This window comes from Chrysemys picta, chromosome 1, assembly GCF_011386835.1.
Source record: "Chrysemys picta bellii isolate R12L10 chromosome 1, ASM1138683v2, whole genome shotgun sequence".
In the NCBI taxonomy this organism is placed as follows: Eukaryota; Metazoa; Chordata; order Testudines; family Emydidae; genus Chrysemys; species Chrysemys picta.
The window spans coordinates 37,553,880-37,570,235 of NC_088791.1; the positions used below are offsets into that span (position 1 = coordinate 37,553,880).

Below are 16,356 nucleotides of genomic sequence, written 5' to 3' on the forward strand. Positions count from 1 at the left end.
ATTCTTGCATGGATGTCTGGAGAATACACCATGACAGGGATGTCTCTCTTATCAGCTGAAGATGTTGAAAATGTGGTGGGGGGGGTGTTCTGATCAACCAGATTTCAAGATTTTTTTCAATGATGCAAACTTACTCTAACAACCTGAGATGGGGCTTGGGCTAAAGGTTGCAAGGGTCTAGCTTCATGAAACTCACAGTTTTGCTGAGAAAACTTTCTAGAAAGAAGAGAAGCAGTATTTCCACTTAGCTTAAACTTATTATATTGGTAGCAGTAGCTGTATTACAGTAAGGCATGAGGCCCAAGTTTAGTCCCAGGGCTCCTTTGTACTGCATATTGTACAAACAAGTAACAAGACAGTTCCTGGTCCAGAAAGCTCACTGTCTAGGTTTATATGACCCAACAGGTAGATAAAATAGGTGAGGGCATGGGAGGATTGTATTAGATTGTGATTGTGTTATATTGTGTTTCAGAAATTCTCAAACTGATATATTTGTAACTTAACACTGCTATGTAAACTAATTGGGCTAGGGATGACATCTTTCTTTATGTTGATACAACATCTAACATAATGTGGCTCCAATCCTGATTAAGGCTTCTGTGCAGTAGCCCAATGTAAATACACACATAATGCATCATTTGTTTGGTGGTATATTACCAGCAGCTCAGGCTTCTCCCCTTCCCTTTAATATATAATATTAATTAGCGTTCATTTTAAGACTAATAATTTTATTCAGTAAGTGGCAATGGACTTTCCATTTTCACTTTATACAGTAATTTCCTAGTTCAGATAGTATCTGATTCCCTACTGCTTTTGCTAATGGATAATACTTCTTCTGTCATGTTTGAGCTATGAAATTTAATTGCCCAGAGTGGCTGAAACCTATTTGCAACAGCTGCTGAACAAAACTCTTTAAAATGTTATAATTGCATATACAAGAGTCCTTTAATTTAATGGACATTGCTTAGTATTAAAATTTAATTATGCTCAAGGGAGATAGAGCAGGGGATCCAAAGGTGCTTCATTTTGGGAGGACCACATCTTAAAACGGAGATCTAAGGCCAAATTCTCCTTTCTTACACATTCTCGCTTGGAGTCATGCCATTGACTTCTGCTGAGTTATTCCTGATTTAAACCAATATAAAGCGGTTCCACTTCCTCTACCAACCTGCCCATCCTAATTACATAGTGTCCTTGTGGCAACTACAGTGTCATGCTTGGTTATATGAATGAAATAAGCTCTGTTCCTCTCTCTGGGAACTGTTTAGAGAAGAACCTCCCGCTGTGGTTTGGAGTATAGTATACACAAGTTGGCTTTCTTTTTGGTAAGGAAGCAGGCTTCAGGGTGTGTACCTAGCAGTCTACTATGCTTTAACTTCAACGATTCATCCAACTTCCCGTTAAGTGTCTGGGTAGCGTAATCTAACAGGCATTGACTATACTACATACTGTGATAAGAACTAAAACAACAAGGGCCAAATTCTGTTCAGTTGTACTGGTGCAGCCATTGATTTCAGTGGGTTGCAGTGATATAACTAAAAGCAGAATATGTTCCTGTTTGCACATTATTGTTCCATACCTTCCTGCAGCACCCACCGCTTTTTTTCCTCCCTGGACATACTGAGGTTTGGTTCTGGGCCCCTATGTTTTTGCTTCCTTACTAGATTTGGTAGTGTCCACAAGTTAGTTTGCATTTGACTTTGAACTAAAGAAATTCCCAGCAGAGGCAAGCATTAAGCAACCAGTGTTTCTGGTTGTTGGTACACCACCTCACACAGTCAGGTCCTGGTCCATGATGGTTCTATGTTCTATGGTAATACAAATAATAATAATAATTACAGAGAAATGTGTTTGTTTTGTTTTGTTTTGTTTTTCATGCTGCATTTAGTTGATCAAAATGTCTCTAGAAAGGTTAAAAGTCCTGGACTAGGCTGCAGTTTGTACTAAACATCACTACTTGAAAGATGATGGATGCTTCACCAGTGTGATGGGAATAGCTCCGTTGACCACCTTGAAGAGCTTCTTGGACCACAAATTGGGAACAGCTCAGTTAAAGGAATAGATGTATAAAAACCAAACAGGAATCTAATATATAGGGCACTATCCAGATTAAACAGCGTTTATGCAGCTGGAGATCAGCCAAAGCTCAGACTATGCAAAACCAGAGATTGATCTTACTCTGTAGTGTACATCTTCCATATAAAGCTGCAGTGTGTCAGTTTAGGCACCTAAGCATGTCATCTTTCCAAGGAATAGAGTCACTACCTAGCCTAGGTCACAGGAATGTTGTCAGGGATTCAGTGCATAGCACAACCCCCAACATACTAAGAGGAGAGATTAGGTTCTTTTCTAGCTGACTATTGCTTAGCTAGGGAAACACTTCAGGGAGGAGTGTAGCCCAGACATGAATGCTTCATGGATGACAGTTCAAAACCAGAGCCCCTTCAGGAAGAAGAGGGAATGGACTAAAGCAGGGGTCGGCAACCTTTCAGAAGTGGTGTGCCGAGTCTTCATTTATTCACTCTAATTTAAGGTTTTGCGTGCCAGTCATACATTTTAATGTTTTTAGAAGGTCTCTTTCTATAAGTCTATAATATATAACTAAACTATTGTTGTATGTAAAGTAAATAAGGTTTTTAAAATGTTTAAGAAGCTTCATTTCAAATTAAATTAAAATGCAGAGCCCCCCGGACCGGTGGCCAGGACCCAGGCAATGTGAGTGCCACTGAAAATCAGCTCGCATTCCGTCTTTGGCATGCGTGCCATAGGTTGCCTACCCCTGGACTAAAGACTTCCACTCAACTGAAGATCAGGAGGAGGCCTTCACACCAACAATAGGCAGTTGCCTCAATTTCAGTGGTCAGGGATATGAGCTTTCCTAGCTTTCTTTCTAGCTGAATTGATGAAAATAAAACAAGGACGGGGCTTGGTAGTAATTTTTCTCTTGTGCCCTGAATGAAAGTCCATAGGTAGGTGTTACCTTCACCCTCTAGTAACTCTTAGGATGCATATAACACCTATTTTTGGGTGTGGTGGTGGGAAGAAGGGGAGATGTGGGGCATGAGAAGCATGTGGTCTTCGCTTCCAAGCTGCTCTCAGGTGCAGAGGGCTTGGGTTTTGGGGATAGAGAGACTGACACTGCACAGCAAGCAAATCTTTCCTCTGAATAGTATGGAAACATTACAAAATTAATATGGAAATGTAGGTTTAAAATCTTATCTGTCATTGGGAATCTACCGGAATTACTTTGTCTTCACCCTTGGTAGCTGCTATGAGTTTCAGGGCAATTGAAAGCTAAATTTCCCAGTGTATCACAATTACAGAAACAAATGTACTGTGAGAGAGGGAGAGCTTTTGAAATGTTACTAATTACTTCATCAAAGGCTTTAATATTCTTTCTTGTGAGAATCCTGGCTCACCTCCCCTTATTCAATAACTGTCAGCGGGTCTGCTCCTTAACATTTCCTTTATCCTTTTGGTAACTTGTATGCTTGTATGCTAAGTACAGTATCTTGCAAGCTCTTGGTTATAAAATACTTAAATGCACACCTGAGGGAGTGGGAGTCAGTGCAGGGTGAGAAAGAGCTTCTGCCACATAACATCCTGTAGCTGGGACACATTGCACTGAACTGCACCTCAGGAGAGTATGAATTCTAGTCCCAGCTCTTCCCTGACTGTTGTTAATATTTCTGTGTCCTTCCTAACCATTATTCATACCTCATACTCCCCACCTTACCGGAAGTAATATTTTGCACTCACTTTGTACATAAAGTAACTGAGAGAAAGCACAAGGTCACTTCATGCAGAACTGAGAATAAACCCCAGTCTGTAATATAACACGGCTAAGTTTCACCAACTTCCCCATTCTTTTTGAAGGAGCTTGCTAAATATGTGCTTGAGTAACTCACACTAGCACAATATGACTCTTACCCCACATGGTTAGACCGTACTCAGAGGCTTTGACTCTGCTACTGCCTATGTAACCCAGGCCTGCTTGGTATGGTGCTCTGTCCCCCTTTAGTGGCACCTAGACCCCCTAGAGATTGATGAGTCTGCTACAGCTTTGGCTAATAGACCTGTGGCTTTTAGCTCATGCAATAGAAGCGCATACATTAAGCTTTAGAGGTCCCAGGTTCCATCCCACCCACTGCAACTGGGGTCAAGTATCAGAGGGGTAGCCGTGTTAGTCTGAATCTGTAAAAAGCACCTTTAAGACTAACAGAAGTATTGGGAGCATAAGTGGACTTGCATCTGAAGAAGTGGGGTTCTTACCCACAAAAGCTTATGCTCCCAATACTTCTGTGAGTCTTAAAGGTGCCACAGGACCCTCTGTTGCTTTTTACTGCAACTGGGGTCTGTCAGCGTTACAAGTGGGGGCTCGTCCAGTATACCAACTGGGAAGTCTCTGAAACTCAGGATGCAGTTCCTCAGCTAGGGGAAGTATGTAACCCATGCCTGCTTGATGTGGTGCTGTGGTACCTAGGTCATCTAGCTATTGATGAGTCTGCTTCAGCTTTGGCTCAGAGGCACGTGGCTTTTAGTTCATCCAGTTGATGCTCATACACTAAGCTTCAGAGGTCCCAGATTTGATCCTGTCCACCAACGACCGGGGTCTCTCCCAGTGTTACACGTACATGCAAACAGAGTTGATTCTTTAGTTCATGTGAAAGAGGCTCATGCTCTTATATCTAGAGGTCCTTGGTCAGTCTATGCCAATTATTGAAACAGGGATGTTACACTTAGTTATATTATCTCTAACCACTAGACCCCATGCTGCTCCCAGGGCCAAGAACAGAAACCAGGAATCCTAGGCCCAGGTCCACAAAAGTACTTAAGCACCCAAGTTTCATTTTTAGCCATCACTGTGATCCACAAAACTCCTGCTCAGCTCCTGCCTAACCCTATAGGCACCTAAATGTACTTGGTATCTACGTTTTTGCAGTAAAAGTTCCCTAGGTGCGTATGTTTCTGTCTCTGGGCATGTACACTGCTGCCCCAGAGCAGTTCATGAACTAGGGAGAGATAGGTGCTTCTCTGCCTAACTCACTTGCAAGGTCTGATCCAGTCGGCAGGCTCAGAGGCTACCTAATGCCACACAAAGCTGCCAGTGAGGGGCAGGGAGGAGGGAAGGAGAACAGCCTCTGTTGTAGCCTTTAGCACAATGGCTCGAGTACTCATCTGGGCTATAACAGACCAGTGGTGCAAGTCCCCCTTTTGCCTGATGAGGAGAAAGTATTTGAACAGGGATCTGCCACCTCAGAGGTGAGTGCCCTAAGTTCTGGACTAGTGCATGACTCTCACTCTTTCTCTGGCACAAATAATATTTAATGACACAATTATTTAATTGTAGTGGAACAACTTCCTAGATATTGAGAGCCCTCACATCAGAATATCCCATAGCTCAGTGGCTAGAACATCCACTCAAAAGGTTGAATTTCCTGTTCAACTCCCTTCTTCTCAGCAGGCAGAGGGGGGATTTCAACCAGGGATCTCCCTCATACCAGGTGAGTGCCCTAGCCAATGGGCTAAAATTTATAAGGGATGTTGGCTGCCTCTTTTCCCTCCCCTCCCCCAAAATTCAACAGGAGAGAGAGCTGCCTCAGAATACCCTGTGGTCCAGTGGTTAGGAGACCCAAATTCCTGCTCCACGTCAAGCAGAGGGGGAAGTAGAGCACTCACCTAGGATGTGGGAGACTTAGTTTCCGATATCCTAGGTGACTGCTGTAATCACTGGGCTAAAAGTTATAAGGTTGGCAGCATCATCACCACTTCCATGAGTTTTGTGAAGCTAGCTGTTTAAAAATGTCTGAAAACAAAATGTTTTGGGTTGAATGAAATGTTGGTTTGAGCAGATATGGACCTTTATAATTTGCTGAACTTTTTCTAAATTTCAGGCTTGAGGGAAACTGAAGTTTTCCCCCCAATTTTTCGGAACTGCCAGCAAACCAAAAAAATCAATTATTTACCCAGCTCTATTTTGGAGCCCTCCGCTCCCCAACATAAATCCAGTTTTGCAACCAAAACAAGCATATAACATAAAAGAGAACTCGATTTTATGAAAGTTACAAGATTGTAATCCCAACATCTCCCTTAAAGGCACATTTCAGGGCCTGTATTCTAAGCAGGTTATTTTGTTGTATAACTATGTCATCATCAGCTGGTATTTTGTTTTTCAGAATTGCTAGTGCAATAATAATGAGCCCAGTAGTAATCTCTGCAAAATCCCTCCCCATAGCCAGCTATATTGAAGCAGAATGAAAACAAATCGGCAGCAGGCATCTAGAAAATTAGATATTAACTTTCAAAAGTTCATGCTAGTTTGCCCTGTAATAGCTGCGAAACAAGAACATTATGTTTCTGTGCCGAACCTTTTAGTGGAATCAAAACATTCTCCTACTACAACCTGGCTCACAACTGCTATGGGCTTGAATGTTAACAATACTTGTGACTGCAGTAATAGAAATGTAGTCAGGGAGGAAAAAGGGAAAAGCCCTGTGATTAGTATTCAGAACTCTCACTGCACAATGCAGTGAATTCTACTGCAACTACTGAAAAAAAAGAAGAAGGAATAAAACTGAGGAAAGAAAATTCAAATACAAAACCGTGCATTTAATTAATGGTGAGGGTGTGAAATAAACCCACATAAGCAAATAAATTCATGATTGTGGTTGAAAATCTGGATCAAAACTGAGATCTTAGTAAAGACTCATTATATAAAGAACATAGTGGGCCTGAATGAAAGCCCGTTGAAATCAAGGGACTCCCTTTGAGTACAGTAGGCTTTAGGACAGGTCATGCAAGCAGGTGTTAAAGTGATCTGGGAGACCACAACTCACCTTCCTGCTAAAAGTGGGAGAGCTGAACTCCTCTCTCCGGCTTGGGTAAATAGCACCTCCTCACGTCTCTCCCTCCTCTATAGCAGCTGTGCTACGAGCACCACATCTCACTTTGATCTATTTTAACCACTACCTATGAGTTAAAGCTCTGATTGTCCCTCATCATCCCTCTGTGTCACCATATCAAGTCTGTAATTCTTGTCTTCAGGTCAAGTATTTTTGAACTCTGCCCTTCCCTACTTTACATATACTTGGGTCCTATGTCCACCCACTTCTCTGCCAACAATGCCAGCATCAACTACCACCTTTTCCTGTTGTTTTTGTGTTTCCTTCAGGAGCAAGAGGGAGGGGTTGAGGGTAGGATTATACCCTATCAGCTTTCTTAAGCACATCTTTGTCAATTTCTGAATCAATGGAAAATAATAATTAATCAACCCAAATAAACTCTATCTGGCTGGACTTTAACACAGATGTAAATGTATTATTTTAAGACTGTGATTAAACTATTGGTCAAGAATAGTGTGGAGACATCTAATTTGCTTATGTATGGGAAGTGTTTCCTGCAGATCCATATAATCTTCAATTTTATTGTGTCTTGGATCACTCCAAAAGAACATTAGGATCCTTGATGAACATTGTTGCATAGCCTTAGCCATGGATCATTTCTACGGATATAGAAACTTACTCTATATGTAGTGGTATTTAATGCCCTCTGGTTATGTGTAACTGACTAGTTAGTTTAAAAAAATTGTAATTGCTCTTGGGGGTGATCATTTTGGCATTGAGTACTTTGGAAGAAACCCCTATAAAAGCCATAATTAAACCACAGTATTTTTCTTTTATAAACACACACTTTTGAGGGAATGGGAAGATTTTAATTTTTTAAGCTGTTCTGCCACTTCAGATGTGTCATGTTGGGTTATCATTGTTCACTGTACATTCAGACATGTTCTGATGGCCTTAGCATAACATGATATGATGTGTTACAACGTGTCAGGTCAGCCTGAATGTTTTAAAATACGTTTTTCCTTCAAAGTTACAAGGGACATTAGTGTTTTAGTTACTAACTTTTTATGAAAGAGAAATGTTATTGAGAATCAGAGGTGCTGGAACCATTTGTATAGTGGGGGTGCTGAGTGAGAGCCACTGAACCAAACTGCAAACCCTGTATATGACGGGGGTGATTCAAGCCAGGGGGTGCTGCAGCACCCCAGCACCCTAGTTCCAGCACCTATGTTGAGAATACCAGTTATTTCCTTTCATATGTATTAAAGAGAGATACAGGGTAAAGGCATTAAGCTGAGTTGGGCATTTATTTGTTTTGTTAAATAAATAGAAAAAGGAAAATAACCCTAACTACCTTTAGACGGCGTTATTAGTGTATCATGTCAGCCATAATGAACAAATATAGGGCTAACAGTTGGCATTTCAGCCATACTCCATAGCAGGGAGCATGTGCCCCACCATTCATCATCACTATTAGGAACATAAGAACATAAGAATGGCCCTATTGGGTCAGACCAAAGGTCCATCTAGCCCAGTATCCTGCCTTCCGACAATGGCCAGTGCCAGGTGCCCCAGAGGGAATGAACAGAACACGTAATCATCAAGTGATCCATCCCTTGTCACTCATTCCCAGTTTCTGGCAAACAGAGGCTAGGGACACTATCCCTGCCCATCCTGGCTAATTGCCATTGATGGACCTATCCTCCATGAATTTATCTAGTTCTTTTTTGAACTCTGTTATAGTCTTGGCCTTCACAACATCCTGTGGCAAGGAGTTCCACAGGTTGACTGTGCGTTGTGTGAAGAAATACTTCCTTTTATTTGTTTTAAACCTGCTGCCTATTAGTTTCATTTAGTGACCCCTAGTTCTTGTGTTATGAGAAGTAGTAAACAACACTTTCTCTACACCAGGCACGATTTTATAGACCATCTCTCCCCTTAGCCTTCTCTTTTCCAAGCTGAAAAGTCTCAGTCTTATTAATCTTTCCTCATACGGATGCCGTTCCATACCCCTAATAATTTTTGTTACCCTTTTCTGAACCTTTTCCAATTCCAATATATCTTTTTTGAGATGGGATGACCACACCTGCACACAGTATTCAAGATGTGGGCATACCATGGATTTATATAGAGGCAACATTATATTTTCTGTCCTATTATCTATCCCTGTCTTAATTATTCCCAGCATTCCATTCACTTTTTTGACTGTCGCTGAACATTGAGTGGATGTTTCCAGAGAACTATCCACAGTGAGTCCAAGATCTCTTTCATGAGTGGTAACAGCTAATTTAGACACCATCATTTGATATGTATAGTTGGGATTATGCTTTCCAATGTGCATAACTTTGCATTTATCAACATCAAATTTCGTCTGCCATTTTGTTGCCCAGCACCCAGTTTTGAGAGATCCTTTTGTAGTTCTTCGCAGTCTGCCTGGGTCTTAACTATCTTTAGTAATTTTGTATCATCTGCAAATTTTGCCACCTCACTGTTTACCCCTTTTTCCAGATCATTTATGATTATTTTGAATAGGACTGGTCCCAGTACAGACCCCGGGGGACACTACTATTTACCTCTCTCCATTCTGAAAACTGACCATTTATACTTACCCTTTGTTTCCTATCTTTTAACCAGTTACCAATCCATGCAAGCACCTTCCCTCTTATCCCATGGCAGCTTACTTTGCATAAGAGCCTTTGGTGAGGGACCTTGTCAAAGGCTTTCCAAAAATCTAAGTACACTATATCCACTGGATCCCCTTGGTCCACATGCTTGTTGACACCCTCGGTGAATTTTAGTAAATTGGTGAGGCATGATTTCCCTTTAATAAAACCATGTTGACTCTTCCTCAACAAATTATGTTCATCTATATGTCTGACAATATTGTTCTTTATTATTGTTTCAGCCAGTTTGCCCAGTACTGAAGTCAGGCTTACAGGCCTGCAATTGCCAGGATCACCTCTGGAGCCCTTTTTAAAAATTGGCATCACATTAGCTATCCTCCAGTCCTCTGGTACAGAAGCTGATTTAAATGATAGGTTACAGCAAGGATCGGCAGCCTTTGGCATGCGGCTCACCAGGGTAAGCACCCTGGTGGGCTGGGCCAGTTTGTTTACTTGCTGTGTCCACAGGTTCGGCCGATCGTGGCTGCCACTGGCTGCAGTTCGCCATCCCAGGCCAATGGGGGCTGCGGGAAGTGGCACAGGCCGAGGGATGTGCTGGCCGCCACTTCCCGCAGCCCCCATTGGCCTGGAGTGGTGAACCGTGGCCAGTGGGAGCCGCGATCAGCCAAATCTGCGGACGCGGCAGGTAAACAAACCAGCCTGGCCTGCCAGGATGCTTACCCTGGCAAGCTGCATGCCAAAGAGTTTGTTTGGCCGATCCTTGGGTTACAGACTACAGTTAGTAGTCCTGAAATTTCACATTTGAGTTCCTTCAGAACTCTTGGGTGAATACCATCTGGTCCCGGTGACTTATTGCTGTTTAATTTATCAATTGGTTGCAAAACCTCCTCTAATGATACCTCAATCTGGGACAGTTCCTCAGATCTGTCATCTAAAAAGAATGGCTCAGGTTTGTGAATCTCCCTCACATCCTCAGCCATGAAGACCGATGCAAAGAATTCATTTAGTTTCTCCGCAATGGCCTTATCGTCCTTGAGTGCTCCTTTAGCACCTTGATCGTTCAGTGGCCCCACACACCACCATCCTCCCTATTCCTCAAGCCTGTAAGCAGTGGGTTATTGCCAACTTCTCTCTCCCTCTCTCTTCTTTACCCTTATATCAAGGCTGTGTCCAAATCATGCAGTTTCTTCTGCCACAATATCTCCAAGTTATCTCCAACCCATACAAAGCACTGCTGTTATACTCCTTCTAGCCCATCAGTTGGACTATGCCATTCCTTCTTTGAATCCCTCAGCTGGTTCACCCTTCACTTTTGCATCAAGTCAAAGCTTCATGGCTTTGCCTTGAAGACCCTGCATAATTCTACACATTCATACTTATCCAGCCTTTTCTTCTATTGTGTCACCCTACCCTCCCACAAAGCGCCTCCCGATTCATTTGCTGCTTTATTCACTCCATCTCCTGATGTCTTCACTTTCTCCCATGCCACCCACTACACATGGAATGTCTTTCCTGAGTTTGTCTGCAAAGCTACTGCCATCTCCCCATTCAAATCTTTTCTCAATATAAATCTCTGCTATGATGTCTATAAGAATTCAGCCATTTAATAGTGGCTCAGGAAGAGTGGTAGTGGAGGATACGTCATAGATTTATAATATAAAACAAAACAAAACTAAATAAACAGGTCTGGAACACTTGGTTTGTGTGTTTTATCTTTTTTTTCCTTTTAGGGCAAGTACTCTCATGTGTGTACAATGGTCTCCAAACTTTTAAGTCATGTGTCCCCTTACTCCTATGTAATCTGTAAGCGTCATGTTCCTCCCCCAACCCCTGGAGCTGAGTCTGGGTCCAGGGTCAGAGCCCTGGTTGGGAGCTGGGCCGCAGCCAGAGCTGCAGCTGGGACTGGGGGTGGAGCAGGGTGGATGGTGCTCCCTCCCTGCCCCCCATGGGGGCTGGCCCAGGCCCTGCCGTGCCCCCCCTGAATGTTCCTCTGTGGGGTGTGCCCCTCAGTTTGGGGACCACTGACCTAACACAGTATGCATGCTACCGAAATATTATTAATGATGGTGTGCAGAGAGTCATGTCCCATAAGCAATAAGCCCTATTCAGCCACAATGCCTACACAGTGCTGAGAAGCACAGGGCTGATGGTTTTGAAATGTTTCAGCTTCTATTTTAGATATTTATCTGGCCCACTATTGTAGTCTCTTATAATTAGTAGTGCCTCACAGTTTCAGTGGGTTTATCCTCACAACACCCATGTGACATATGGAAGTGCTATCATGCCCATTTTATAGATGGGGTACTAAGGCACAGATATATTGACTCCCCCTCCCCCCAGGTGAAACAGGACAGCTGTGGTGGAGCAGGAACTTGAATCTGGCTCTCCTAAATTCTAGGTTAGGGCCTACAGCAGTGGTGGGGAACCTTTGGCCCACGGGCCGCACGCGGCCTGTCAGGGTAATCCGCTGGTGGGCCACGAGACACTTTGTTTACATTGACTGTCCACAGGCACGGCTGCCTGCAGCTCCCAGTGGCTGCGGTTTGCCATTCCTGGACAATGGGAGCTGCGGAAAGCATTGCGGGCTGTTCCATACGTTCTTTTGCTTAATGTTAATTTTTCTAAATCCTGGCAATAGCTGAATCTTTCACATCTTTTTGACTGTCATCATCAGTCCTTTGTTCATAGAATCAGATTACTAGTAGCACTACAGAGTTTTGTTTTATCTAAAAGCATCTTTATAAAATAAACTTTGTCTGCCTCTTGATCTTGCGTATGGATAGGTCATCTCCACAATGCATTTCTGAGAACACCTCCAGGTGCAAGCCAGGTGAGACTTGTTTAGGGAAGGATGCTGCCTCACTTGGTTCCAATCCAAACTAAGACTACTTCGAACTGGTGTCAACCTGAGGATAACATTCCCTGCAAATAACATCTGCACACAAGGATATTGTTTCATTCCCACATGAGCATTTGGGTAGCTCTAAAAACAGGAAGAAAACAAATATTTGTTCCCACACTATCGTTACAGTAAAACAAAAGCTTCCACTGTTTGAAGAAATTTTGGAAAGTTATTAAGTTTCAGTATTGTACGTGCTTAGTACAGGTAAAAATGGGATCTTCGGGGATTCCTTAGCTTGATTACTTAAGAAGAAGCATTTATCAGGAGTTAATATATATTGTTCTAATTTAAGCCACTACTCAAGGGACCAACACAAGTTGTTAGCTAAACAGATTTGATCTTATAATGTTGGTGGAGCAGAACTGTGTTTGGCATGTGTGGAAATAATTTGTGGTGGTCTCAGGCAATAAAGTTATATAATAATGGTCAGCACTTTACAGGTTTCATATATTTAAACCAGTTATTGTCCCAATAGGAAGCATTTATTTTCTCACAATTCAGAAGCCCACTTTTCTCATCATTTAATTCATTTTACATTATCCATTATCTACAGTTGCGTTGGCTGTTAATCTTTTTTTTCTTTTTAAGCGTATGTGTGCAGGTAAAAAAATTAGGCCCTTTTATGCCTACTTCAAGTGCTGATCACCCACATTTCTAAGGCCTTGGCTACACTTACCCGGTAGTTCGGCGGCGAGCGATCGAACTTCTGGGTTCGACTTATCGCATCTAGTCTGGACGCGATAAGTCGAACCCGGAAGTGCTCGCCGTCGACTGCGGTACTCCAGCTCGGCGAGAGGAGTACCGCGGAGTCGACGGGGGAGCCTGCCTGCCGAGTGTGGACCAAGGTAAGTTCGAACTAAGGTACTTCGAACTTCAGCTACGTTATTCACGTAGCTGAAGTTCCGTACCTTAGTTCGAATTAGGGGGTTAGTGTAGACCTGGCCTTAGTGAAATCAATGGAAGGTATTCAGCAGCTCTGAAAATCAGGCCCAAAATGAAAAATATAAACCCCTTAAACGAGCTGTTGGCTCATCATCATCAGCATAATCGTTTTCTGGAAAATAATAGATATGGAAACATGTAAGTGATATTCTTTAATCCATGTTTAAGTGCTCCCAGACAACAATGGCATAAGATGCAGCAATAATAAAGATAAGAGATCAAACAAATATAAAAATGGTAAAACAATTGGGAATATTTAGATGGTCATGTGTGATGTACTGGATGACTTAATTCTGGAAACAATCATTTGAGCACATACTGTACTGTACAGGGACATTCACTTTAGGAAAGTATTAAGAGGCTTTTAACTATAGCATAAATAACATTGTGGCACAAAATGTTTTGATATGCCTTTAACAGAGAGTAGATAAGCAGAGATAAGGAAGGAATTGGAAGAATTCTATCTAAGGACAAGATGTTTTATGCTCAGCCCTTAATATTATACATGGGATTAGAACGGCATTGTTAGGATACCATGAGACTTTTTATTGTTTCCTTTATAGTTGTAGTGTTACTATTGTATAAATTAATGTTACTATTGTATAAATTAATGTTGTTGCTTACGGTAAGGCTAGGAACTTGACCTATCCAAAGCATTAAATGTAACAATTCTGGTCTGTGGATTCCAATGAATGTTTCCAGAGTAGCACATGCATTTAGAGGCAAATATAGCTCCTACTTCTGTGGTGGTAGTGGTCTGTCCTGTCAGCCACAAAACCAGTGCAATTTTGCCATACAAGGAGCAGGCTTCATTCAGTGGGGATTTTTCACATAGTTTACAGCACCTGTGTGGTATGGAGTTCATCTTAGTGTGACTCCTGTTCCTGGTTGGGAACAGGATGGAAGGGAGGGGTTCCCTATGTATTCATTTGTCAATTTGTTTGACAAATATCTTTTTGAATATTCTTGCTATGTAGGTTTATTGGGAATAGTCTACATTTGAGCTACGTTTAACTGAGGTGAGTCAGATAAGCCACATGATGATATTTCTGATTTCTGATTGGATACGCTCTTTCCAAAGAAAATAGTGATATTCACTTCAAAGATTGCTTTCCGTGAACATTTGTATTATGAAATGGAATGATTTAAATGCTCATAAAAATTGAACACAAAACGGGGACGAACATGGCTGAAGCAAATTCATTTTAAGATATCAAATGATTTTTCACTGTAAGTATTTACACTATTTATTTAGCTCTGAACAACAATGTCAAATGGACATTCTCTCAACAGCAAATGGACACTCACTCACTCTCCCTAAATGTCACAAACTTGACTTGGCAGCTTTTGTCAGGTATAATCTGGCTCCCGTACATTCTATCTCACTGAAATCTAGAGAAACAGCTATCCATGACATGTCTCTTACTTAGGGTTAGTACCTTAAGATGTCAAAGGAGTCAGTTCAGAAATTCAAAAACTATACTCTGAAATTCAGAATAAATACACACTGTATCACCCACTGAAAATGCCCTTGTTCTAAGAAGTCAGATGAGGAGACTGGTCTGTTAACCCTCTCAGACACCCAGAGGAGGAACACACACAAAGGGGCACTTTCCTATCCAAAGCATTACACATTCTTTCCACAGTCTGGTGCATGTGACTGCCTGGTTCAATGTGTGACAGCCAGAACTGTAAGTAGGTGTAAATGACTGCAACAATAGTCTGTCCTCAGACTCTTGTTTTAGCTTCTTCTCTTACAGTTGAACTTTAACAATCATAAACCCATGTGTGGAGTGTTGATGACAGATGCTGTGCTTGTGGACTGCAATCTGTCTGATTAGAGTGGTCAACCTTCAAAAGGTTCCAATTCTGCCTTTGATAACTAGCTAGCATTGCCATGGTATTCCTGGTATTCTCTATACTTAGTACAGGGAATTCCTGGGGAATATTGCTAATATAGTGGTAACTCTTTTCAGCAATTTTAAGGGTGACCAATGTACTTGAGGGTGGGGGGCATGAGCCAGGGGCTGCTCTTGGGCACCCTGGCTCCCCGCTCAGGGCAGGTATAGGATCCTGGGCTCCTCACAGTGGCCTGGGCTCCCTAGGTGGCTCTTACCATGGCCTGGCTCCGGCTTCCATTCTGACCAGGGGGTGGAGGCTCAGAGAAGAGGAGGAGCAGGGCACAGAGAGGGAGGGGCTTTGTGTCCCCCGCCCCGTTATTTTGAGGTTCCGGCACTTCTGACTGGCTGCAGTATCTCCACAACTCACCCACACTGCAGTACAAGCCTGGCCCAATGTACCTTCATGGACCATTCCAAGAGGAAGTGTTTCTGTGATTAACTTATTATGGTTGATGTTCTAGACAGGTCCAACAAGCAGACCCAGGACCAAAGACAGAGGGACTTGTGGCTAGAGGAAAGACATGGCAAGAGGGAAGAGGAAAGACTCAGGCTGGCTGTGCAGCCTGAGGACAGAGTTTCAGTGTGGGAGCAGGCACTTGCTTCTTAGTTCCCGGAACAAGAATGGTGGCTAAATGAGGAAGACAGAGCTGAGCAGAAAAAGCTGTTTGAGCAGCTGATATCAGTAAGGACTGCAAGAGTACTGGCTCACCCACTGGTCTGAGCCCCTTGTGACAAATGCTGGGATGTAGTCCAGTAACATCTTAGAAAACTCCATGGTTAGGTAGCTCATGCTGTCTGGCCCCATGAGCAGCTGGGTAGGGCAACTTAGTCCCATGAAGTTCTCCATCTTGACTCCTTTCCCTGTGGATGTCTACCCAGCACAAAGTGGGGAAAGAAGGGAAAGGACAATAGGGAGGGGGTGCAGGGGACATGCAACAATAAGGGGTTTCTGTCTTGTACATGGTTTCACTGTTTGCACTTGTTCATGCTCTTTTTTTTGTTTGATTTGGAAATGTTGTGTTGTTGTTGCTGTTTTGGTGTGGTAATGGCAGCTGGTCTGCCTGGCAACCAGTGAATGTTGTACTTTTATAATACATGTTTATAAATAAAGCTTTTTATGTCATCAGTAATGTTTATTGCCATCA

General features: G+C 42.5%; 2 long non-coding RNA genes across 4 annotated transcripts in view; one reads left to right on the forward strand and one right to left on the reverse strand.

The window, feature by feature from the left end:
* The window catches only part of LOC135973177 (uncharacterized), a 54,557-nt gene extending 47,449 nt beyond the window's left edge, over positions 1 to 7,108 (reverse strand). For both annotated transcript variants that reach the window (XR_010589884.1, XR_010589882.1), the window contains exon 1: positions 6,837 to 7,108. This is a non-coding gene — a long non-coding RNA (uncharacterized LOC135973177). The remainder of the gene's footprint in view (positions 1 to 6,836) is intronic.
* The window catches only part of LOC112060308 (uncharacterized), a 38,476-nt gene that overhangs the window by 3,307 nt on the left and 18,813 nt on the right, over positions 1 to 16,356 (forward strand). The gene's annotated exons all lie outside the window — the stretch shown is intronic.